This window comes from Pan paniscus, chromosome 15 (assembly GCF_029289425.2).
Source record: "Pan paniscus chromosome 15, NHGRI_mPanPan1-v2.0_pri, whole genome shotgun sequence".
Lineage (NCBI taxonomy): Eukaryota > Metazoa > Chordata > Mammalia > Primates > Hominidae > Pan > Pan paniscus.
In genome coordinates, this window is record NC_073264.2 from 27,452,825 (window position 1) to 27,480,689 (window position 27,865).

The 27,865-nt window shown below is 37.2% G+C and overlaps 1 long non-coding RNA gene across 1 annotated transcript in view; it reads right to left on the minus strand.

Annotated features, from left to right (window-relative positions):
• Positions 1 to 25,517, minus strand: part of LOC134728883 (uncharacterized) — a 319,755-nt gene extending 294,238 nt beyond the window's left edge. The window contains exons 1-3 of the long non-coding RNA XR_010109741.1: positions 23,933 to 25,517; positions 8,280 to 8,530; positions 6,941 to 6,999 (exon numbers count right to left, since the gene is read on the minus strand). This is a non-coding gene — a long non-coding RNA (uncharacterized LOC134728883). The remainder of the gene's footprint in view (positions 1 to 6,940; positions 7,000 to 8,279; positions 8,531 to 23,932) is intronic.
• Between the last annotated feature and the right edge of the window lie 2,348 nt (positions 25,518 to 27,865).

Sequence of the window (27,865 nt, forward strand, 5' to 3'; positions counted from 1 at the left end):
TGTTATATATGTATACATGTGCCATTCTGGTGCGCTGCACCCATTAACTCGTCATTTAGCATTAGGTATATCTCCTAATGCTATCCCTCCCCCCTCCACCCACCCCACAATAACTTTCTAAATATCCCACCACCTTCAATTTTCTGTTCTTCTTGGTGTGTTCTAGTTTTTCCATGGCCAAAAAAACCAGTCAGTACTTATATTCCCTTCCTAACGTCAAACTCACTTGATCAGTCAGTGGTTAAGATATTTAGGGTTCATCGTATGCAATTTTTTTTCCATTTTTCATGGTCTTTGCATCATGGTCACTGAAAAAACCTCCAACAATCTGTCTCTCTCTCTCTTCTTAATGTATTACGTCATGGTGATTCCAATACTCTTTAGTAACATGTCTCATAGACATGCAACATTAAAGTATCTTACACTAACTCCACTTTCTGAGCTTCTACAGATGCTTCCTTTTCTTTTTCTTCTCACTGTTAACCATAAACAGATTTTACCTCTCTGTCATTTCTTAACACAATTACATCCAAAGCCACAAAATAGTCACATTCAGCAGAGGCATGAAGGAGGTGGTAGTGTACTGAGATACAACTGTCTTACATAAGTTCATGTTAAAAAATATATATATGTGCATATATATGATATATATGTATGTGTATATATATGAGATGTGTGTGTGTATATATATATACACACATATATATATATACATATACATATGTATATATGAGAGACACTAAGAAAAATTGATTGATACAGAGCCCTTTAGGTTTTGGGATTCTGTGGGATCATTTAAACAAACTGTTCAAATGTGTAGGACCAAATAAGTTATATCTTATGGGCTGAAACAATTTTCAGATGCAACCTGAGTCACCATTTAGAGTACTTGAAAAATCATAGATATTTAAAGAAGATCATTAAAACCATCAATACACAAAGTCCCAATTTCTCAAATAAAGGGAAATGTGTTACGATAAAGTTATTGAAGAAATGAATTTTGGGTGTCTACAATTGGCCATACTCTCAATCTTCTGAGGACCAAGTCCATAGATAAATGATGCTAGAGCAAAAGTTGATTTTCGCATTAGGTTTGTTTTGGACTCATGCCCCAAAATGAATCTTTTCTTCACTTCTATCTATGCAGCAGCTGACCAACAACTTCCATCTCTCCTATGCCTACTCTTTTATTATTGTCATTTTCTGGATGTGGACACTCTATTCCCCTCCATCTCCAACCCCCTCCAAACCACGTTTTCATTTTACAGTCCAGGCTATTCCTCCCTTCACCATTTCTCCATTTCAGGCTGAATGGCCACTGTTTTGCCTCAGGACTCTTCCTATATGATTTGTCCCCTGTAAGCAGATCCAAGAGTTGAAGTCCACTGTGCTCTGATCCCACCTCTCAACCTGGACTGCAGCTTCCAGTGAGTGTCACATAAGAGAGTAAATGCACCTGCTGTCAGCACAAGTGCATTCACATGGTCATACCAAATTAATTTTCTCTATCCTTTCTTTTTTTTTCCTTTGGTATTGCCATGGCATTATAAGTTGGTTGGTCAAAGAACTGTGATCAGAAAGTAATGAAAAAACTGTTTCATGGTAAAATACTAAAATATGTACTAAATAATTATTCCTTTGTGAGTTTTCACATGCTCCCACAGATTCTTAACAACTGGAACCCTAAATATGTTGCTATCCATTTTTATATCAATAACAACCAATAACCTAAAAACAACATTTATAAAGTTGCAAATGACACTAAATTATAAGACATGACAAAATAAAGACTAGGTCACAGTTACAAATAACATTTCATGAGAATAAATGTAAATGTTATTTGATTCCAAAAATATTTCTAAACTCTTTAATGTGAAAAAATAATCTAGCCCAGAGCCCCATCAAATGAGCTAATAACATGTCAGTCAGAAATTTTTCTCTTTTTTAAGCCATCTGGGACAGGTAGCTCACTGTTGCCCAAAACTGCCCATGGCATTTTTGAAAAAAAAAATAATAGCGAGACAATTCTTTGTAATATTGGGTTCAGTTTTGCCTTATTTTGCCTTATTTTAACATAAATTACTTTGCATTCTACCTTCCGACTGAGGCCATTCAGATATTTGAGGAGAGTTCACAAAACAGAAAGCTGTCACATCATTCTTCTTTATGGTGCCTTTCCGGTTCCTTTGACAGTTCCTCATAGAACATTTCCTGTAATTCCATGACTATTCTTATCTTTCACCCCCTAAAATACTCCAGTATATTAATATGTCTCAAAGATCAGGATGCAGAAATTAACACATACTTTAGGGGAGAAATTATAAGCATACAATATAATGATTATCTCCCTTTTCCTGAACATTTTCTCTATTACTATAATCTTATGATACATAAAGACAATACAGGAAAGCCACAGTCAGGCAATAGAAATGTGAAAAGTCTGAAGCTGTTGACTTCAGGATTACTATGGGCGAATTCTGCAATACAGTGATCAGCCACTTAAGCAAATTCAAATGGCATTAGTAGAGGTGTAATATCTAAACCTTAGTAATCAATAACCCTGTTACATGCTGCATTGATTAAACCATATCTGGAATATTGTTTCAATTCTTGAAAAATATTTGCTGTTGAAATCTTGAAAAACCAGTGTGCAACTAAAGAACAGTACCCAGAAAGATAAGGATGATCTCAGAACCATGTAACCTAGAAACCTGCTGGAGTAATAGTGCATCTCAGGCCAGGAGAAGAGGAACTTACTAGGGAGGACTGCTGTCAAAACTCTGAAGCATGACACCTGAAAGAGTCTTGCTAATTGTGGTTGTTTCATAAGACAGAACCAGAAAACTGAGTAAAAGCTACAGAGAGGCAGGAATAACTACTTCGTGATATGGTAAATTCACTGTCACTGCAAGTATTCTGGTAGAGGTAGATTTCTATTTAGCAAGATTAATGTACTACAGATTCTGGCATTAGGTGCCTATTTGAGCAAATCTCTAATTTTCTTTCAAAAGCTAAGCTACCATGATTACTAATACTAAAATTCTCCATCAGTTCTAGAGAAAACAGGTATACTGACAGTAAGGTAATAAAGAGGCAGAAAAGAAAAGCTATGCATTTATCATGCCACATTACCACAAATCATGGAAAAAATGAAGGTGTCCTGGGTTTATCTGTGTCATTGGCCCATCTTTTTCCCCAGCCCACTTTGATGCTTCCCTCTGGCGGATCATTTTCTACCAACCACTTCTTAGTCTTTGGACCATGCTGTCCTGTACTTCCTGGTATCTTATGCTTCGAGAAGCTACAACTGAGGGAAGCAACAGGGAGGAGTCATTTAATTCCCTTAATTGTCTTACCATTCTAGCCTCTGGAGGCCCTGTTGTTAGTGTTTTTCTATATTCACTTTTAATTATTTGATAAAATATGTGTCATTTAAATCACTAAGAAAAAATATATATGTTAATATGCATTTGTGCATGCATTTAATCAAGTATATACAAACATTTCTTTTGAATAGCACTGTGAAATCATCTCAAAGCAGGCAAAATATAGGATTTTTCATTTCTTTGTTTTGATTTTGTAAGTTAGAAATTAATAAAAACAGAAGTTAGGTATGAAATAACAAAAAGAGTCTAAGCAGATTATGAATTGGGTAGGCTGGTCAAAAATAAAAGTCATGAGAAACTCATACACATAACAGACACTGTGATTTACAATACTTTTTAAATGTTAGTAAAGAAGCATCATAGCCAATACTTGATGTAACTATCTTTTTACATACAAATAGTTTGCCTTTAGGTAAATAAGTATTGTAGATATTTCTTTCTTCTTTCCACAAAACAAACAAAAAACCAAAACTGTAGTGACAACTCATTGGTAGATTTAACATTAGATAATTATTTAAGAATTTCCATAGTGTAAAATGCTGAAATCATTACAAGTGGCCTTTCTCTCTCTTGCCATTTTAATCATGTCTTGGTATAAAATTAATAAGGAGACTGTAAAGATACAACCCCTATAGAAATCCATATAGAGATAAATGCTTATGGATGCAGAGCTTTGTTTACTTAACCATTAAGCTCCTGAAAGCATTGTGTTGGTGAGAAATATTGGAGAGACACAATGTATGAGAAAAGCAAAGAACTCAAGTATTTACACCCTGATGGCTTTACTTCTCTAATTTAAGCCAACAACAAAGGAAAGTGCCATTGTCCTGCTACATTCCTTTAAAGTAACAGGTGCTTGCTGGATAAACAGTATTGATCCTCCAAGAATTAAATAATGACACCACCATCAGATGGCAAATAAGACAATAGAACGTGTAGCTGGGGATAGCAATGACTTGACTATTGTGAAATCTATGTGCTAATATTTCTTTTTCTAAAATTATGCATCAATAGTTCACTCAGCAAGTAAATTTGAATAAGTTATATTGGAATGCTAACTCATCAAACTAATTATGTGCAATGGCATAGATTGCATGCTTTTGATATATCTGATAAAACTGTAGTGCTAACTGATCATGCAGTTCTACTAAGTAGAATTATTTCTAGAACAAACACGGTAAAGAGAAATAAGTATGCCTGTTTGACAAAGGACCTGGAACAAATTTGAAGATTGAGATGCATCAAAGTGAAACTCATCATTTTGGTGACAGGTATGGCTGTGCATGCACTAGTTAAACATCTTAAATTACCGGGGATTTGTTATGCATGGGTTGCTTTTGTTAGTTTAGAGTCATCCTGGATACGTGTGGCAAAAAGGTAGAGAACTGTAATACCAATGATAAATAATTGTAAAGATTTATACTTGAACATTATTTTCATTATTATGAATAAAAAAAACAAGAAAAGCAAATGAAGATCTAATATTCTGCTCACAATTAGTCAGACAGAAGCCTGCAGTCTTATTCTCTATATATCTCCATGACAAGATAAGATTCCAGGGCTAAATTATGTTGTAAATACCTTACAATAGTATAGAATGTTCAGAACGTTAGTTTCCTCTACTGTACTTTCCACTTTACCTCTGTCCCTTGTCTTCTCCAAGTCCTGAATGCTACTGATGTGTGATGGAATCTGTTCCTAAAGTATTTCAAACCCAGAAGTATATATCTGTTCATTGAAGCACACTACAATATTCTTAGAGCGCTTCATTGCCTTTTAGTTCCCTTCTGAAATCATTACCAAATAGTCCTTCTATTTCTGGACTCTTCATCTTGAATTTTACTTCTGCTAATTTCATCCCAGGAAAAAAACAGACCATGATCTAGTGGTTATAACACAAAGTGTAGCAGGAGCTCATTTGACGTCTCTCTTCCCTGAGTTGGGACTGATTCAATGCATGGCCTTGGGCAAGTTACTTAGCCTCCATTGCCCCATATGAACCTGAGTCTTAATAACACCTACCTCACCAGGGGTTGTGAGAATTCATTAATAAACTATCATTATCAGTCTTCATTATGCACCTGTGTGCAACCTCAAACAATCCCTCTTGTTCTAATTGAGCAGTATAGTGTATGTTTTTTTCAGGGGTTTTATTTTTTATGTGCAGGGAGAGATTATTGTGTGTTCTCTCTACTCCTGTTCAAGACAACTATTAGAACCAGACCGCTTTATCTAGGTAATTTGGCTTAGTGGAATTTTTAAAGCCATACAGCAACCTAGATGTTGACACTGAGAAATTAAAATGATGATTATTAGGCTGGGTTCCCATCCACTGCCAAGTGACAGGCTCATTTTTCTCTCTTCAAACCTGCCAGCTAGCTGGCCCCTGTGCTTCTCAAAGCAGCAAAGTTTTAAAGAACCGAGGAACATTACCCAAGCCACAATGCAATAACTCTAATAAACTGCACCTGTGGATGACTCTCTGGTTTATTTATATACTGTATCACAGGTCATTAACAGAAAATAACCCACTGAGATACAACGTTCTTGTTTACAGTGAGGTTCTGGTGGTGACAGCAGGAATATAAAATACAAAATCAACAGGGAACACTGAACTAATAAAAAGACAAGGGTCTATAAAGCATAGAAAAAAATAAAGCCAACTGTGCAGGCAAAAATAAAATAAAATAAACTTCCATCATAAAACAATCAAAAGCTATGGTATATTTATAGAGACTGGGGAACCCAAAGACCCACTGAGCTGGAATATTTATGGGTGTCAGATTGAAAGTCAGGAAATCTGTATGCTGTCTGAAGTGAAAGCTTGATCCGTTGGATATATCCTTAGAAAAACAGATTTGTTTCCCCTTCTTCTGATGGTCCTTACCAACCTTTCCAGCCAATAAGCTTTCAGATATCTTTATTACTTTGATATGAAATTAGCCTTTCCAAACAGTCATGTATATTAACTTTAGAAAATGCTTGCTCAGAAATTCTAAGCTAAAAACATAAAATTTTGGCCACTCTATTTACTATGATATCATTTCTCTGTCTTCATTGCCAAGAACAATGGCACCTCTCTGTACAAGCCGCTAATCACTAGTAGGTAGCATAATTTTAGGCGTCAGTGATTTTATTGAGAAGATTTGCCTCAATAGAACGGTCTCTACTCCTGAATCACCATATTTGAAATACTATACTTTAATAATATATATTAACGTTACATCTCTCTGCCACTCATCTTTTAAATACCAACACTTTTAAGATAATTAGGCAAAATTCACAATAAATGCTATTACAATAAGTATTTAGATGAGTTTGGAAGAGGACGGAAGGAGGCAGGTAGGCAGACGAATTGGACTCAGATAAGGAAGCGTTTACTTCTCAGTATTTCCTAGGACCAGTTTTAACAACATCTTTTCCGTGTGGATACAGTAGCTTAGTCTTACTGTCTCTAGCCTTCTACATTTTTGCCATGTCTTATTCTATTTTGTGCTGCTGTAACAGAAACATTCGACTGGGTAATTTATAAAGAACAGAAATGTATTTCTTACAGTTCTGGAGGCTTGGAAGTCCAAGATCAATCAGCCCACATCCGATGATGGCCTTCATGCTGTGTCATCCCATCGCAGAAAGCAGAAGGGCAAGAGAGTGTGAGCAAGAGAGAAAAAGAGATTAAACTCACTGTCTCAACCACTTTCTCATAGTTAGTAATCCATTAATGAAGATAGAGCCCTCATGACCTAAACACCTCCCATTAGGCCCCACCTCCCAACACTTTTGTTGAGGATTAAGTTTCCAAAGCATGTTTTTTGGGGAATACATTAAAACCATAGCATGTCTCTTCAACACAAGCTTCTAGTTATTTAACAAAAATTCATTTTCTACTACATGCAAAACAAAATAAAAACAAACAAAAATAACAAAATAGGCCCTGTCTTCCAGCAGCTTATTATCATCTATTTAGAAGCTGACTCCATGAAGTCAGGGACTTTTTTTGTTCACTTCTGTACCTCCAGCATTTAGAATAATACCAGGCATATGCTACATGGTCAATAAATGTGTTAAATGAAGCAATAAGTCAATGAATGAATAAAATAGATATGCAAAATGGCATTGGGGTTATAGAAGTCTAAGCACAGAGAGACTGTATGTAAACAAAGAGCCTGGTTCCATGTCTGTCATATCTAATTGCTCAATAGTGTTTTTTTTAATGGAAGATAATGTGATTGAAGAAATATTAGTGTATGAAGTAGCAAAGTTTCTGGATCAATAAGAGAAGTTTGGCTTAGGGTGGGTAGAGATTAGCAAGGGACGGCAATCTCAGTAAAGAAAAAGTATATGATCTGAGGAAACAAGAGGTTAAAAATGTACTCTATGCATCTATGCAGGTAAGTTTTGCTAACACCTATAAAATGGTCACCGATCAGCCTATCTCCAATATTAGAAGCTTTTTATAAAATGTCATTTTTGAGAAGATACAGAATCTTTAGCTAATAAAAGCCATAAGTAGTAAAAATAGGACATTCCTTATAAATGTATTAATTATTCACATGTGTCTATGGATCTTAATTAAGCAAGGTTGGCCTCAGCTTTGTAACATTAGAAAGGGGAGTTCAGGCTGACTTGTGATTATCTTTTCTTCATAGTTTTGAAAGTAATAAAGTAAGGTGGTGTCGATGTAAACACAAAAAAGGAGCTAGAAAACCAGCGTCAGTGCACCAGGGTGCAGGCCCCATAAGGCAGTTCACCAGTAGAAATCCCAGTGGCAATCACAATGGATGAGAGAAAAATAATTTTTACTATCCCCCTCTGTCTTAGTCTGTTTGTGGTGTTACATCAAAATATCTGAGACCGTGTAATTTAGAAAGAACAGAAACTTATTTTTCTCACAGTTCTGCAGGCTGAGAAGTTCATAATTAAGGCACCAGCAGGATTGATTATTTGGTGAGGGATGTTCTCTGCTTCCTTCCGATATGGCACATTGTCGCTGTGTCTTCCAGAAGGGAGAGGGGAGGAACACTGTGTCTTCACATAGCAGAGAGCGGAAGGGCAAGAGAGCTGAATACTGCTTGAAGCCTCTTTTGTAAGGTACTTAAACCCACTCAGGAGGAAGGAGCCCAATCAACTCTTAAAGACACCACCTGTAAATACATCACATTGGGAACACCTGAATTTTGGAGGTGGCACATTCAAACCATAGCCCCTTCTGAGTTCTCAGCTGGGACCCCTGTAACAAAGACAGACTATCAAGAGAAAAACAAAAGGAAGTTTATTAATATATGTATATCATAAATACATGTTACTCAGGGAAAGAGTAACTCTCAAAGAGGTGACTTAGAACTCCAGCTTATCTATCCTCTTCAACAAAGAACTTTAACGTTTTAGAGAAGCAAAAAGACCTAGGAAAAAGACCTTGAGCTCTAGGGGCAGCAAATTGTGGGAAGTCAAATATAGGAAAACCTCATCATAGAAAAAGGCTACGTAGTAAAGTTATTTATGTAGATTCCTCTGGTGCCATCTCCAGGCTGATAAGCGTCTAAAGTCATCTCTGTACCCCCGATGTGATATGATGAGAAGGGGAGTTTGCCTCTGCAGTATTCATTCCTGAAATCCATAACCTCAGGGTAATCATGAGAAAACATCAGCAAACCAAAATTGTGGGCTATTTTACAATAACTGACCAGTATTTTTTAAAGTTTCAGGGTCATGCAAGACAAAGAAAGTCAGAGACACTGTCACAGATTGAAGGAGACTGAGAAGATGTAACAGCAAAATGCAGTGTAGGAACCTGGATGGAATCTGGGAAAAGGAAAGGGGCATCAGTGGAAAGACTGAGGAAATCCTAGTAAAGTCTAATTTAGTTAATGTTGTTACTTTTGATAAATGTACCATGACTCTGTAAGATGTTAACGTTAGGGAAACGTGGGTGAAGGGTATATAGAAATTAACTCTGTGAACTAATGTGCCAACACTTCTGTAAACCTAAAATTGTCTCAAAGTTAGTTTTTTAAGCCGGGCATGGTGGCTCACGCCTGTAATCCCAGCACTTTGGGAGGCGGAGGCTGGCGGATCACCTGAGGTCAGGAGCCTGAGACCAGCCTGGCCAATGTGGTGAAACCCCATCTCTATTAAAAACACAGAAATTAGCTGGCCATGGTGGTGCACCCTTGTAATCCCAGGCACTCAGGCGGCTAAGGCAGGAGAATCACTTGAACCTGGGAGGCGGGGGTTGCAGTAAGCTAAGATGACGCCATTGCACTCCAGCCTGGGCGACAAGAGCGAATCTCCGTGCCAAAAAAAAAAAAAAAAGAAAAGTTTTTTAAGATAAAAAGTAAAATAGCCTTCAATGATCAGTCTTTGTCCTTCCTGGTAGACAGGAAAAGGGACACCTTTGTAAATTAGTGTCCTGCTTTAAGGCAAATGGAGGCGGGGGTGGGGGAGTGAGTGCAGAAAGTTTTTATTATATCTTCTTCTTTCCAATTGCCTTCAGCTTAAAAATAATCCTTATGTCAAAGTGACATATTTTGGAGTGGCATATTTTCCTACCCTTCAACAGTAACTGGCAAATTGAAAGCATTCAATACATTTGAATAAATGAAAGAATAACCAGTTCAAACTGCTTTCTTTTACACAGGCAGAAATGGAAGCCCAGAGAGCTTATGTGGTTTGCTAAGAGCCACAGAGCTTATTAGTGGCAATGTTAGGCCAACTCTTCTGATTCTTGGCCCAGTGTTAGTCTGCATTTCCCTGTTTATTCTAGTTTACAGTGACGCCATTAAAGGAACCGGACCCACTAGCAGCTGCTCTCTAAATATGTTCCTGATTTGAGTCTCTAGCCATGAGACATACATCTCTATTCTTGTTTCTAGTGAGAGATGAACTGGCATTTTTGTGCTTGTTTCTGAGGAGGAAATCATTTTGAGTTGAAACACAGCCAAACTGAGGAAGTCCTGCTGAGTCTGAAGGAAGTTCACTCATCCTTTGCAAATGCTCTGGAAGAAAGAAAAAATAATTCTTGTCTTTGCAGTTTTAGCTAGCGTATATTGGGCAACAATCCACTGGATTATTTCTTATGCACCTGTATGTAAATAATCTGAATAGAACTGATTAACATTTAAATTCTAAGTTACTGAAGTATCCAAGGGGAAATTGATTAGATTGACTTGATTTGGTGCCAATATGGTAAATGCCTTAATGTTTTAAACAAATTGAGGCAGCAATCTCCGATGATTTTGAAACATCACACTTTTTAAAAATTCTCACTTTGAAATCTGGAAGAAAGTAACTTATCTCAAACGTTTGTTTTCCTTCTCCTTAGTATCAAATAAATGTTAACATTTATTTTCATAGTCAGGAGATACTAGCAATGGATCACCATTGTATTCCTCTAGTGGATTATTTTTAACCCGAATGGCTTTTTTGTTGTTGTTTGAAAAAACCAAATGCCTGTGGGGCTCAATGTACTTGGAAAATATGTAAATGATGGCTTTCCTCTGTCAATCTGGGAGTGACAATTCAGTAAACCCTTCATCCACATCATCTGTAGCATAATAGCATTTTAATTTAGAGTGAACCTTTTTGCTTAGCTCATATGTATCTTGTGCATTTTAAGATAAACTATTTACAGAGAAGTATAAAAGTCCCTGGAGATGCAACATCTCATTTTCAATTCTGTTGGCAGGAATACTAATTACATTATCACATATTCAGCAGCATTCAGCAAAGTTATTTATTCATTCATCCTTAAGACCTGGGATGCCTACCAGGTCAGTTTCAATAAGCAGTACCTTGAGAATCTCTGCTGATGGTACATACAGATAATTAGGCGTAGAGTTGTTAGAAAAATCTCACCCCAAAAAGCTCAACCTTGGAGATTTGCCTGCTCTTTCATTCTTTGAGCCAGAGAGAAAATCGAGTGGTTGCTAGAAATGAGGAAACACTTATCATCCAAATCTCTCACCCCTACAGGTTCAGTTTCTTAATTGAAGTTTGGTTTTAGTTCTTAGAATAGCAAGAGAACTTGTTGACAGTTCAATATTGTGAAAATATTCAGAATTTACATGTGGAACAATTTGGCTCTTCAGATGATTTTGAAAGTGAATGTGCTCTGATTAATGCTGCCTACATTTACCTTTGAAATCTTTAATAATCATTGGTTAACACTAATCATTTACACTGCACATCATCTTCCAGTAATCTTGCTCTACTGAGATGTTAAAGGAACTAGAAGAATATAAATATTCATATTGTATTATATACGTCAGATTTTCCTAGTAGTATTAAGTGTTGAGAAAATGAGCACCTGACAATGACTATGCCTTGGAAGAATATAGTTTGATAACAAACAACCTGATCTGAGAAATTGCCCAATTTCACAAAGCAAATGATAGCTTTGCTATTATTCCAGGATTGTAGCAAAACTGTCTTCTGGTTTGTGTCACTCAAAATGTAGAGAAAAAGTAAATCACAGACCACAAAGCAAATTCCTTGTTGGGTCATTAGAGCTTGCTTTTGTCTCGGGTTTGGATTTTCTACCTTTTTTCCTCAAGGCATTTGTGAGTTACCTTAGATTAGCTGCAATATTTGGGCTAAATCCTATCCGATCCTGACCCCAGGCACCCCCTCCTTTAATATAGGAGAATTCTATCTTCTCTTCCTACCACGAGAGCCAATGGAAATTCAGATGTAGGAAAGGAGTTTCATTCTCAGGGTGTTGCTACACACTCAATGTCAAAAAGCAACTGGAAACCCAGTAAGAAATCTGACTTTTGCACATCTTTAATGTCATTTTCCCCTAGAAATAGAAGATAAAAATGGTTAGGCAGAAAAAACCCACTGAAATACATTTTTCTGAAAATGGTAATGTTAGAAATCTATTCCTTAGGGATTTAGAGTTCATAATAAAGATCCCAGAATGCCGAAGCTTTTTTGGTAACAGTACATGATGATGGAAAGACATTTTTCATTTTCTGAGTTCTCTTTTAAATGATGATTTTCTTTACTATACATAATAGTGATTTTGGGGTCAAATATTCATCTTTTTAAATTGATATTGTAAGTTAAAAGGCCAGAGAATTTTACTTGGTCAAAGAATACATTCAACTTCTCTTTACAAATAGTTTAACTTGTTTAATGGCTTAATTTTCTGGCTTCCTCTGGCAATTGTCTCTTGAGAATGTAACAACAGATCACCCAACACTGGCTATGAGATGAGTAAGCTGTATTCCCTCAAGCTGAATTGTAACTATACAATTCAGACTCCATCGGGAAGTTTTCCTTCTAGTAATAAGATGGAATGCAATATCTTCCCAATCCTACAGTGGAGTCTAAACCATAGTAACAGATACAGAAAGCATAAAAGTTTCACTAGAGAAAGAAGAGGGCATAGGGTAATGCAAGCAGGCATGCCATTTCTAGGATAGTAGAGACGGACAAAATTTTAGAGTTTATTTAAAAGAAACAAAACTTTTGCCTAGCAAAATAATCAGCAAGTGTTTGATATGTAAAGTCAACATTCAACAGCTGCAAATGGATGTCAAAAATGTACAAATATCAATAATGGTTCTAAGAGGTAAAAGTGATGGCCAAGCACAGCTTTGTATGGGGAAAGGAATGCTGTGGAAATGAGGAAAAGAAGATGAGTAAGACTTGGATATTGCAAAAACAGGAGGCAGCCAGACTGAACTCACATTGACATGGTTCTCTTGGAATAAACTAAAGGTTTCTCAAATTCTTTGGTGAGAAATGGTATAAAAATAAATGTATCCTTTGTCATCTGTTGTCTATGATTATGCTTGACAGTACAATGCTTACAACATTTTTTCTGTAGTACAGATTAGGTCATTCCAATGAATCATTTCACTGTTTGCATTAAATTCTACAGCTATCTGGACTGGTAGGGACCCCTGATTATTACAGTGAAGGTCTTGGTGCTAGAATTTTTGCAAACAAGGAAACAGCTCACCATTCAGAGGGCCCTGCGTTGCATGTTTCTACATTTTTATGATACCAACCAAAAAAACTCATGGGATCCACATGTGATTGACTCTTTGGTTCATAACTCTTCTTGCAGGTGCCATGACACCTGGAAGTTTAATTTGAAGAGATCAGAACATTTTTCAGCAATAATTCTTGTGGATTTATGCTTGTCGTTTCCATTATTTAATTAATTTTAACTTATTTTCTAAACTCATTTGAGACAAAACCATTTAGTTTAACTATGATGTGTGTGTTTGTGTGTGTCAGTGTGGATGTGTGTGCAAGGCGGAAGGAGAGAGAGACAGAGAGAGAAACACATTAATGTCAGACAAGCCCTGTCGACATCAGTCCAGGTGAAATTGAAGTAAGAAGATACTACCAACATTTTGGATTTGTTACTTCACGTTGGCAGAATATAAACCAAAAGAGGGGCTATGTCTAACATGATCTATGAACTAAGTACTTTTCAATGGCATCATAGTTCAGTATGTGGAGAGGAGCATCATTGGAGTAGAGTAGTATCTCAGATAGAATTTAGGATCCAAAGCCAAAATTACCTTTGAAAATCTCTTTCATCACCCACAGAGCGTTAGTATTAAACCCTCTCTTAGTAAGTCCAACTCAGTTTTTCTTTCAGCATATCAATAGATCACTATTTCCTTGGCTGGGCATTGAATGAAATAATTTACACTCACTTTTAAGAGCTATACTGAATGGGAGCATGCAAACATCTTCAATTATAAGAAGTACACTCATAACAGTGAGAATGTTGCATCAGAAAATTGCTTTAGAAATGATGTTCTCATAGCACATTCATATAGGGGCATTCTTTCATCAAGTAGAATGCCAGGTGAAATACAGGTTGTTATAACATTGATTATTATGTCTGTGTGTATGTATCTGTGTATGTGTGTTGCCTTTAGCTGGGCATGTAGAGTAAACACACTGTGTTGTAAATGCAATGCCACCATAATGGATTCAGTTTGGTGACTTCGTTGGGTGCATTTTTGTAGACTGTTGTTCAATCTGTTCGTTTCTGAATCACACAGACATTGCCTAATGTTTATGCAAACTTATCAAGCTTTAGAATATTCTTTAACCTTCTTATAACAGGCCCCACTGTTCCACCTGCTGAGACTCAAACAAACACCAGTGTGTCTTAAGAATGTCTTTGCTGCTGCTGCAGTTAGATGCTTCCTCAGGGATCCTAGGAATAGCAACAGCCCAGGAAACTCCATCAATGTTACAGCTATGTGCCTGAGCTTTGGTTAATCTTCTAGAACTTGTAGCTGAGGTAGAAGGAATGGGTGGTAACACACCTGAAACTTTAGTTTGGAATAGATCAGAACATTCTTTTCTCTGTCTTACAAGTAAAGCTTCTGGCATACTGCACCCTTTCAAACATCCCTACTCCTGTTCAAAATAAGATCATGATAGCTCTATCTTCATAGAATACTTTCTCTCTGTTTAAGAGGTTCCCACTTTAAAAAATAAAAAGGTCCACAAGGCTTGAATCCACTTGAATTGTCTAAAACAATTATAGTGTCTTCTATCTGAGAAAAAGTGTTTGTGTCCATTAAATGTTATCATTAGTGGCCTTGATGATAGTGAGTCTAAGCCAGAGCTTCTAAATAGGAAAGGGTTCATTTGCTGAACAGGCCCTTGTGGGTCAGGGGAAAACTGTCCCTTCATAACTGATGACTGATATAATTCAGCAAGCCTGAGCTTAATATGAATGTGCTGGCCTCTTTGTAGTATAATCTGATAGTGTGTACCGCAGGACTTCCGACAGTTACAGCAAGAGATGTCGCTCATTTATATTAAAAATAAAAATGGTAATTTTTCATTTTTACTTCTCTTGGATGATTGTAAAACTAACAACTACATCTGCATTTGACATGAACAATGATTTATAAAGAACAGTCTGTAAGTCTCAATAACCTTTAGAAGTTAATAAACTTTAAATGATATGCAAATGGAGAATGAAGACTGTATATACATTCTAAAAGTAATAGTGCAGAAAGTAAGCATAAATGGATCATAAATGGATCATGGACCAGAAACTAATATATCCACTAGGATGTATTAATCTCCTAGTCTAAAAAGAAGAAGGAGTGGAAGGTTGAGGGGGAGGTGGGGAAAGAAAAGAAGGAGGAGGAAGAGGAGAAGGACTTGCTTAAATGTGTATTTAAATTTCAGTTAAATAACACTAAAATCTTTGTGAAAAAAAGTAGACATTCACATTTTTTAAATTAGGAAAAGAGCAAAATAATAAAGGAACTGTATTAACCCAAGGGAAACTTTAATCAGCGAGTAATCTTAGTTTTCACACAGGCAGTATACAGTGTAGTAAGAAGAGCATGAAGCTCAGAATCAGAGGAACCAGGTTACACTTCCAACTTTGCTTGACAGTAGGTAAGTCACTTCACCACTGGGTCTTTGCTTTTTCTTTGTCTTTCTCACAGGGTTTGGTTATGCTCAAAGTAGAGTATGTACATCAGAGTATTCCACAAATTATTCTTTTTTAGTACATTGTACTTAATTGAGTGAAAATGAGTTCAAGTCCCTACTCTGCCACTAGAGAGAAGTATGATCTGTGGCAATTCCCTACATCTCTAGGGACCTGGAGAGGAGGGGTTCTGTTGTCACAGAATCCATGTGGTTTCTTCCAGTTCAAAGCTCTGGTTATACAGTACAAAAACTACAGGCCAGTAACCCTTTCCATCAATTTTCTCAGTGACCGGTGAATTTCTAGGAAAAAAAAAAAATACGAAGAGCTCTTGGTGGCCTGAAAGAGTTAATGTGGATTCCTGAACAGCCTAGTGACAACCAGAGAATAATTATATTTGGTTGATTATGACAAAGAATCTGATCTCATTTGTAGTGCCAAAGCTGTCAAGCCCCATGGACCAGAAGCCTATCACCAAATATTAATTTACCTGTTGTGTGTATCTCATAACTGACAGCTACGAATCCCATATCATTTTTGGTGGCCTTCCCACTGACATGTTCTTTGATTAAGAAAATAGTAAGCCAGAAAGCCAGTGTGTCCGTAATGTGGCCACCTCAGTTTAGCCTCCTTATTATGCTGGAATATTTTCCCCTAAATTAGATTTCCTGTCTTCATAGTGGCAGTTTACATGAATTTAATACATTACAAAATGTGCAGTCCCTTGAGATTCTGTGATAGATTGCAGTATTTGAAACCCATATTTCCATGGGAAATAAAAACCTAGGCCATGGCCAAATATTTTATCAGCTTAGCATTATCTTGAGATAATGGCACTATTAACGCTTGTCAACCTTCTCAGCTTCCCAGGTCTTGTGTTGGCTCTTTTCTTGCTTCTGACCAAGGTGTTGAAAGCTTTAAAGCTCTGAGCTACACCAGCAATAACCAACCTTGATAGGTACCCTTTGTACTATGTTGTCTGGCATATAACAATGCACAATGGGCTCCTCTTTTCTTTTCTCCTCAATGATACTGAATCTGATGATCAATTATGCTACATAGGATGAGATTACTTTATATTACACCTTGGCTGTGATTGGCTGCTAAAGCCATGTCAAGGGATCACAGCACAGCTGTGAGCTCTTACTATAGGATGTCTGAAAGAAGGGACATCATGTAAGAAAAAGGCAAAACACAAAATCCAAAGACTCAGCAAAGTGAAATCTAAAGACCCAGGAACAACAAATTACCAGCTAGGAAACATCAGAAGCTCCTAGATGAAACCGAAATGGGAAATTAGAGGCAAATCTTTCATTGGTTTATTCAGATCCATTTAACTAAATGAAAAATAAAATAAAAGATCAAGACTTATATAACTACATACACTTATTTTGGCTCTTTCCCTCTTCCATATCTGTCTTTACTTTTAGTTGTCTGTCCAGGAGTTGGGTTTCTATAGGTTGAGAGTTGTTTTTGATTTCCAAATTACACTACTTTTTTTCTTATCTCACATTTTCTCTACAGAAAGCTTCTGTCTGGGCAAAGGGTACATTGCTCCCTAAGGAATTCAGAAAGTCATTTCTCAGTACACATCTCTGCTTTGCCCTCAAATTTAAATTCTCGTGCCTTAATAGTCACCAGCTAACTTTTATTAGTAGGCTGTGCTCTACATACTGACTGACAACTGAAAATTGACTTTTCTATTTTTGGTAATATTCCAACCATGGCCTAAACAACAACTGCATATGCATATGCATGGTAGTAGTCTAGGTGCAAGGAGAATGTTCAATTAGAGCTAAGCTTTCACTTGATATTCTGTTGTAACAAAGGCATGAAAGAGTTGAAATCAAAGACATGTTAGATTCACAAGCAGTGACTTAGAGATTGTTTTTATAATCTTTATGTAAAAGGTAAAATTTGGAATTTAATCATATGCCAAAAAATATAACTTTAAAAATGAGGACTCTGGTTTTAATCAAATGTCATCAGAATTGGAAAGGGATCAATGTAAGTATTTCTTGTAACTGCAATGAGTCAGTCATTCCCCTCACATGTTCTGCATAGTCTCAAATAATTTGAATGAGAATTCTACTTCCATTTTCTGAGAAAATCGGCTCACATATACTGTCATGCATAGTAGCTATACAATTTGCATCAGTTTAAGGGAATCACTTTGTGGGAGGAAGACAACAAAGTCTGTGCCTCCCTGTTCATGGAAATAATTTATTTTGCTTGGACTTGGAAGTAAGGAGGGAGAAAAATACAGTAGTAGTAACACCTTTGATATGGTTTGGCTCTGTGTCCCCACCCAAATCTCATCTCAAATTGTAATTCCCAACGTGTCCAGAGGGGGAGCTGGTGGGAGGTGATTGGATCATGGTGGTGGTTTCCCCCATGCCGTTCTTATGATAGTGAGGGAGTTCTCATGAGGTCTGATGGTTTAAAAGTGGCAGTTTCCTCTGCATGCTCTCTCTCCTGCTGCCATGTAAGATGTGTCTTTCTTCCCTTTTGCCTTATGCCATGATTGTAAGTTTCCTGAGGCCTCCCAGCTATATGGACTGTGAGTCAATTAAATTTCTTTTCCTTATAGATTACCCAGTCTCAGGCAGTTCTTTATAGTGTTAAAATGGGCTAATACAACCTTACAGCTAGCTTTAGCATTCACAGTAGGTATTGAAAGTTTCTGTGAAAGTATGATAGCATGCTTCATGAGGAACACACAAGAACATGTTGCATACTTCTGATAATCATTTAGTTCGCAACATGATGCAGGCTGCAGGTCAGTTCCTTGAAAAGCAGACTCTAAAGCAGAGATTTTCATAGAAGTTTATTGAGGGTAGTTCTTCAGATAAATAGAGAGATATCATAGTGAAGAGAGAAGGACTAGGTAGAGGGGAGAGTTGAAGTGTAATGTAGGCCCAGTCTTAGCCAGTACTGTCAAGATCTCTGGAGCTGAGATGTTATTCAAAGTAATCCCAAAATGGCACAAGAGGCTAGGCCTTTATACCCTGACATGGAACAATCAGTGGATGTGAATTGCTCTGGGAAGGGGACATCCCCTTAGGTGAAGATGCTCTCTTCAACTGAGGTCAAGTCCCAGAGAGGGACACAACACTCTCAACCACAGACTCTCCCAAATCCTGGGAAAAATGGCCACCTAAGTCCTCAAGGGGAAATCTGGGCAGCACATTTTAGTATCTACTACAGGAAGAGTGTATAATAAGAAGGCAGCATGATAGATTTGGGAACACATGAGCTTTGAATTTAGACAGACCTACATTCAAAGATTGGATCAGACAATGACAAATTATGATAACCCTAGCCAAATTGTTTAACCTTTAGAAGTCTCTGCTTTCTCATCTGAAAACTGGGAATGAGAATATCTCCCTCACTCTGCTGTTGTGATTATTAAGTTAGACATTATATATAATATGCTCCCATTGTGCCTGGCACATGTTAGATGTTCAATAAGCATTGGTTCTATACTCCTCACTGCTCATTTTATATAAAAAGAAAATTAGTCAACTAATTTTTTGAGCATCTACTACCTTCTGAGCACTATGCTAGTACTGTTAGAGGGTAAGAATAAATATAAGGCATGTCCCTGTCCTGAAGTACTTATCACTTAGTTAGAACAAATAAGACTAACACAAATAAAATCAGTGCAAATAATAACATTATAAAATCATTGAATATTAAATTAAATGTTTGTTTATAGAAAAAGATCAATGACAGCCAGACTAATCAGGCAAGGAACAAACAAACAAGTTTTATCAAAGAAGTAATTCTTGACATGGGCTTTAAAGGGCAGGTCAAATTTAAGTACTTGGCAAGAGAAATAAAACATTCTGAAGAAGGAATACTTACAGAGACAGATGAGAAAGAGCAGGGCTTTCTCTAATTTGAGTGTCATTGTGTATATGGAACTACGCAATTTTGAATAGCCATTCATAAACTGCCACCCTGCAGTTCAGCCTAATCCCTCTAGAGCTGTTGCAAAGCTGACTCTCTTTAACCTATTAAAATAACATGGGACTAGTGAAAACTGAGAATGTGTGTCAGAAAGAGTGAAACCAACGTTTATTTGTATGGGTACACATTGATCCCTGACTTCTACTGACCTTCCTTTTATACCTTACTCCCCTATTAGAAAAGTCACTTGCACACTAAATCTGGTTTATGCAACTACTAAAATGCTTAGTCATAGGCTGAATTGTATTAGCATGAGCTGTGTGCAGATAAGTCCTTCATTGACTTCCTGTATATCTGGCACTGATCTGCTACTGTCAGGATCTGAAGGGCAAAGGCCATGATTTGTTCATTTCTGTATTCTCAGCATCCAACATAGGAATGATTACCTAATCAGGAATGGACAAAATGAATTTGTTGGCAGTGAGTGAATTTACCTAATCAGAACATGTTGTAAAGTAAAATCATAAAAGATCATCAGACAGGTAGTGAAATTATGAAAGACATTGACAAGTGACAAGTAGGTAAGGTAGCTTAGACTTGAAGTAAGAGTGATTGTGATTTTGAATCAGAAGAGTTATATAATCAAAGTTGTTTAAGGTGGAATTATTTAATAGCCAATTATAAGATAGAAGAGACAGCAAGAAGCTATGGGGAAAAAAACAGACAATTTTACTGGTAAGTTGGATGTAATTTACCAATTATAATTAGATAAAAAGTTTAATACTACAAAGACAGCTCCTGGATGAAAGTTCAAGACATAAGAAAATTTGAAAGTCACAGGCACAAATTTAACAGTTGAAACCAGTGTAATAAATGTGTTCTCCAAAAATGGGAATTAGAAGGAGAGAACTCCAAACTAAGAACTAAGCCTTGGGGAATGCTCACAGTTGATCAGATACGCAGTAAGAAAGATCTGGCATTGACTATAAATAAAAAAGAAAAGAGTAGTTCCATGAGGGTGGAGGTGACCAAGCATACCAGAAGTTACCAAAAGGCCCAGAGTAGTCAAAAAGTCACTAGAATTAGTATTTTAAAAAAAACCCTTTGGGCCAGGTGCAGTGGCTCATGCCTGTAATCCCAGCACTTTGGGAGGCTGAGGCGGGCAGATCACTAGGTCAGGAGTTCAAGACCAGCCTGGCCAGCATGGTGAAACCCCGTCTCTACTAAAAAATACAAAAAATCAGCCAGGCCTGGTGATGGGCACCAGTAATCCCACCTATTCGGGAGGCTGAGGCAGGAGAATTGCTTGAACCTGGGAGGCAGAGGTTGCAGTGCGCTGAGATCACACCATTGCACTCAGGCTGGGCGACAGTATAACGAGACTCTGTCAAAAAAAAAACAAAAAAAAAAAACAAAAAACACCTCCTTTATGCCCTTTGAAAAAGTAATTGAAATTGATGGGACTGGAATGGTAAAGGCTGGGCAAGGAAGCAGGTAGAGAAGACATGGAGGTCATGGGCATTGTGATGATTACTTTTATGTGTCAACATGGCTAGGCAATGATACCAAGTTGTTTGGTCAAACACTAGTCTAGGTGTGGCTGTGAAAATATTTTTAGATGTAACTAATTGTTTACATTAACAGACTGAGTAAAACAGTTTACCCTACATAATGTGGATAAGTCTCATCCCATCTGTCAAAGGCCCTAAGAGAAAAGACTGAGGTCCCCTGAAGAAGAAGGAATTCTGTCTCTGATCTTCCTTTAGACTCAAGACTATAAAATCAAATTTTCCCTGGGTCTCCAGCTTGCTGGTCTCAGATTTGCTAGCTTCCACAATCAAATGAGCCAATTCCTTCAAATAAGTATCTATTTAGCCATACTATTGGTCTTGTTGTTCTGGAGAACCCTCAATAAAACAGGTATCAACCATAATTTGATACAGTTTAAAGTGAAAAGCGATAAACAATGGTAGAGGAGTAGGAAATAATATTGTTTCTGAGATATAGAAGATAAATTTGAGTAAGAGGACTTAAGATTGCACTTTGCAGATACATATTGTAACCCAGGTCCTGTCCACCAATTAGGAGAGACAGTTGACTCTATCCAATGAGGTCAGAGCATCCCCAAATCCACCTAAGACAAGGACCACATCCAAATCAGTTCAGGTAAAGGTTTAATGGACCATTCTCATCACAGGGCTTCTGTGATTAATTCTTTGGACAAAATGTGTACAGCTAGATTCACTGTGTTTCATTCTTCGTTATTCATTACCATTCCCAAAGTGTAGCACCATCTTACTGTACACTAAATGTCTGTATTCTCACTTCCATTATGCTTTACACTTTCTTTTTCACTGAACAAATCTCACATTGCATACTTGTCACCCGGTTACATCCAGGTCAGATGTCATTGAGATATGTTCCTAAGCACCTTTACATCCTTTATTTTAACATCTGTTATACTACTTTGTCATTACTATTTACTTGTATATATCTTACACTGGATTGTAAACTCTATGAGACCAGGCAGTATTTAGCAGCACCCTGATAAGCACTTGACAGATGTTTGTTTTATGATAGAATAAATGAAATGAATGAACCAAGTTTTAATAAATCCATCAGTACTTCTATAAGAAAAGTTGTAACAGGAAATGGAACGTATACTCATATCAGTAAAACTCTACAAGAGTTTAGTTATAAAAATATGAATTACAATGAAGTAGACAGAAAATGGGATATTACAAAGCAAGCTTGTCCAACCTTTGGCCCAACACAAATTTGTAAACTTTCTTAAAATATTATGAGATATTTTTGTGAATTTGTTTAGCTCATTAGCTACCATTAGTGTATTTTATGTGTGGCCTAAGACAATTCTTCTTCCAGTGTGGTCCAGGGAAGCCAAAAGATTGGACACTCTTTCTATAAAGGAATCATCCAAGAACCTGGACCTTTCAACAGAAGATTTGTTGCCAACCTAGACCTAAAGCAAGAAGGTAAGGGAGAGATTGCTAGAACCTAGATACAAAGAGACTCAGGGGTAGAACAGGCCACAATGTGAGGAATAGTGAACATATTCATCAATGGACACAACTGGCCCAAGACTACCTCCTAGGGAGGAAACTTGGGAAATAATGTCTTGATTTGTTTCCTCCCTCCTTCTAGTATTTTCTTGGGGAATCCCATTGGCTGGAACCATAAGAACCTATTGATACCTTCCATACAGGTCAACTCCTGCAGCAGACAGCAAGGTAGAAAGAAGTCAAAAATGTATCTCAGAGGAAAGCAGATATCTATCTGGTTTAATGCCATTTACAACTGAGAATTGGATCTTTTAGCACTCAATAAACGAAGTTTCTCAAATATGTTTCCTCATATTTTCTGCTAGAAATGCCTTTGTCTTCTTTCCAACAAAGAAATGGTTTAATCCTTCAAAGCCTGAGTCAGAAATATCCTTCCCAGTATCTTCTCCAGTCCTCTTCCAGATAATATTAATTGTAATATATACAAATGATGCCATAGCATCTTTCTAGAATAACTATGGTGGCAGTAATGGTGGAAATAATCACAGTAGTTAACACTTATTTAAAATGTATTATGTGCTGGGCACTTTTTTTGCTTTATGTATATACACATACATGATCTTATTTAATCTTTAATTTACAATCCATGGGACATATCCACATTTCACAAATAAGGAAACTGAAGACAAGAATCTAATTTACTAAACTTAATCCTTTAAATAATGTAGATGATAAAATCAGAATGTGAATCTCTCTCTCTCTCTCTCTCTCTCTGTCTGTCTCTCTCACTTATTCCAAAAGCCTATGCCTTTTAACAACTCACTGTTACTGCCATGAGTTGTGTGGCTACATATTAGGCTAATAGGTTCACATGAGAAGGGGCCATGTCCTACTCATTTTGTAAACTGCAGTGTTTTGTGTAGTGTCTGCTCCATAACAGACATCCACAAATGTTCCTAGAATTAAATATGAATGGTATAGAGAAAACAAACAAAAAGAGATTATAGAATCAAAGCACATTTATCAACCGTAAATAATAGAAAAATGCAAACTATAGAATGAAAGAAAAGCAGGCAAAAGCTAAGTACAAGAAACAGTCATTGCTCTTTTCCTAGACATGCAGTAGGTTTACTTTGATCCACTTCTCTCAGCTGGATTCAAGTTAATATTTCTTTTCTACTCACTATTTTGCTAAGAGCCATAAGATCAGCTTTTTTGAGTTTGAAACAGCCAGTCTCTCTTTCCTTGGAACAGTCTTCTCCTGAAGCAAAACCTCTCTTTTGGAGCAAAGCTTCCCTCCTAGGTTTCTTTGTTCTGCCAGTGCCGAGTCTCTTTGAGCCTCTCTCTGCAGCAGGTCTGGAACCAATACTTCTCCATTCTTTTGAAAGGCTTAGCAAGTTGTCTCTCTTCTGGGTTGCCCTTGCAGTGCTGGAGGCCTGTGCAGTCTCTGTCTAAACTCATTTCAGTAAAACCCCTCCAGAAAAAGCTAGTTGCATATTTAAGCTGGTTAACTATTTTTTTTTTTTTTTTTTTTTTTTGAGGGGGAGTCTCACTCTGTCGCCAGGCTGGAGTGCAGTGGCTCGATCTTGGCTCACTTCAACCTCCGCTTCCTAGGTTTAAGTGATTCTTCTGCCTCAGCCTCCTGAATAGCTGGGATTACAGGCGTGCACCACCACATCAGGTTAATTTTTGTATTTTCAGTAGCGAAGTGGTTTCAGAATGTTGGCCAGGATGGTCTCAATCTCCTGACCTTGTGATCTGCCTGCCTCAGCCTCCCCAAGTGCTGGGATGACAAGTGTGAGCCACTGCACCTGGCCTGGTTAACTATTTTTGAAGGTAGGAATATTTTGATATAGAACTAATATCTTACATAAAAAATAAATCACTTTACTACACACAACTTGACTTCTTCACAAGCAATGCAGATAGATACAGGATTCAACTTCAATGATAGGTAGAAAATGAATCTAGTGATTACAAACTTAAAATTTGGAAAGGATTTTAGGCATCTTTCAGAGCAACTGCCTACTTAATGAAGAAATTTCTATTGCAGTAAACTAGGAGTTAGTTGTCCAGAACGAAAATCCTACTTTGAAAAAAAAAAAAAAAAAAAAAAAAAAGAGCCTGATTCTCTGTAGGCAGCTCTGTTAACAGAGTAGTTTTTAATTAAGCAAAAATCTCCCTCTCCTGAAATTTATTAATTATCTAAAATAACATTGACTAACCCTGCTCAATTCATGGGAAGTGTGCTAGATGCTGCATTATGTGTAATATTTATCTGCTAAAATGCTGTGCAGTAGCTCTACTCGATTTCTTATGTTGTCAGTTGAGTGGTTCAAAAGTGAACTTGGAGTAGAAGATGGTAGAGAGCCTGCTGGTGTGGGCAGTAGGATATGACATGTTAGAGGAGGACAAGGTGAGAAAGTGGAATAAGTTTTACATTATGGAAATAGAAAGCCAATGAAGAGCACATCAAAAAGAGGTAGGAGGAGAGAAGACATTTGGGTGTGGGTGATCATGGTTGGGGTTGGGTGTGAACTGGATGGTGAGAGGCAGATGCAATAAGCAAAATAAATTTTCCCAAGAGTTACAGATTAACAGGAGTAGAAGGTATGTTGGAATGGAAAGCAAAATACATTTCTATATTGTTATAGGTCTTGAAATAGAAGCATTTCATAAATTTTCTCCATCTCTCTTTTTCACATAATAACTGTTTTCCTTTGTTTAGTGGTGCTAGACCTACAGAGTGCCACTCCCTCATTTCTCACTCCTTCAACCCGCAAACATTATGGTTATTGGTGGAATCTGAAAGTAGCAGGGACAGCAGGGAGGAGACAGTACACCATGCTGTCTGCCCACCAGGATTGACCTATCCCACGATCAGGCAGCTTTGTTTGATCTACTCAGTTATCATCTTCCTCCTTCATTATATAAACAGATGCATATAAAATGTTCTTATTGGCACCAAATCAAAGTGGCCTAAATAGATAGCACGTAGTTTTATCTAATTCCTATCAGAAAAAAAATCCAGTGTTCAAAACCATTGTCATTATTTTTAATAAGTAGCCTCCTAGACTTAAAAAATATATATTCTAAATATTGGATAATCTCCCTAACAACATGAACATATACTGAAGTATTATTTATCTTTCTTTATTATCTATATTTATCTCACTATCTATTGATATTATATATCTAAAGAAATTTTCTGATCATATTATCCTTATTTATAACCCCAAACACGGACAAACTTATTAAAATATGTGTTTCTATACTTACATTTTATTATCCTTTCTCCAATTTCTCACTCTCTATTTTCCCCTCAAACTACTCCATTCAAACTACTTTAGTGAACCATTTTCATTGAGTTCACAGATGACAAAAATGAATGCCTCTTTTTGTTTCTTAAGTTTATTTTAAACATAGTAAGTACTATTGCTATGACACTCAAAAATGTACAAAAAGGGTCAAAATAAAATTTCCTCCCTACCTCTGCACGTACCGTTCAGTTCTCCTCCCTAGAATAAATTACTGTGCAGGTTTTTAGACATGCATCTGATGATATTTAATACTCATACTGAGATTTTCTTTTTACATTTTGCTTTAATGCTAGCTTGCACTCTTCTGTCCATTTCTTTTTTAACCTATTATATGCTATGATCTAAATGTTTGTGTCCTTCCAAAATTCATGTAGTGAAATCCGAACCCCTATTAAGAGGTAGAACATTTGGAAAGTGATGGTCATGCTTTTGTAAATAGAATTAGAGCCCTTAAAAAGTGGCCTGAGGCCGGGCGCGGTGGCTCACGCCTGTAATCCCAGCACTTTGGGAGGCCGAGGCGGGCGGATCACGAGGTCAGGAGATCGAGACCATCCTGGCTAACACGGTGAAACCCCGTCTCTACTAAAAATACAAAAAATTAGCCGGGCGTGGTAGCGGGCGCCTGTAGTCCCAGCTACTCGGGAGGCTGAGGCAGGAGAATGGCGTGAACCCGGGAGCCGGAGCTTGCAGTGAGCCGAGATCGCGCCACTGCACTCCAGCCTGGGCGACAGAGCGAGACTCCGTCTCAAAAAAAAAAAAGTGGCCTGAGAAAGACTCCTTACCCCTTCCATCGTGTGAGGTCACAGCAAGAAAGCACCATCTATGAACCAGGAAGTGGGCCTCACCTGACACCAAACCTTCCTGCACCTTGATTTTGGATTTTTCGGGCTCTAGAATTCTGAGAAATAAATTTATGCTCTTCGTAAGTTACCCAGTTTATAATATTTTATTATAGAAGACTGAACAGACTAAGACATATATCTTCAACATTATTTCATATAAATACATAAAACAAAATTTTCTATACTTTTCCTCTTCCATTGTGTAATTTTATTATTTATTTGATAAGTCCGCTATTGATAAACATTTTACTATTTTCAATCTTTTGCTATTACCAATTATGCTACAATGAATAACTTGTACACATGTCATTTAAAACATGTTGGAGTTTACAGGATAATTTTTTTGAAATTGAACTGCCAGGTTAAAGAATGTATTTATTTTTATCTTTGCAATATACTGCTAAATTGCACTTCATATAAACCATACCAATTTATACTGTTTCCCAATACATTTGTCAGTATAGTGTGTTGTCAATCTTTAGATGTTTACCAGTCTAAGAAATGGCTCAGACCTGTAATCCCAGCACTTTGGGAGGCCGAGGTGGGTGGATCATGAGGTCAGGAGTTCAAGACCAGCCTGACCAAGATAGCGAAACCCCGTCTCTTCTAAAAATACAAAAATTAGCCGGGTGTGGTGGAGGGCGCCTGTATGTGTGTGTGTTCCTGGTAATTTGCAAGACTTTTTTTTCTAGTTAAAAGGAAGAATGATTTTCAAGTGGTTATTTCCACCATTATGATTTAACATAAGGACTACAAAGTTTATCAGAGTTGTACACTTAAATAATTACTTATGGCCAGGAGTGGTGGCTCACACCTGTAATACCAGCACTTTGGAAGGCCGAGGAAGGCAGATCACCTGAGGTCAGGAGTTCGAGACCAGCCTGGCCAACATGGTGAAAACCTGTCTCTACTAAAAATACAAAAATTAGCCAGGCATGGTGGTGCACACCTGTAA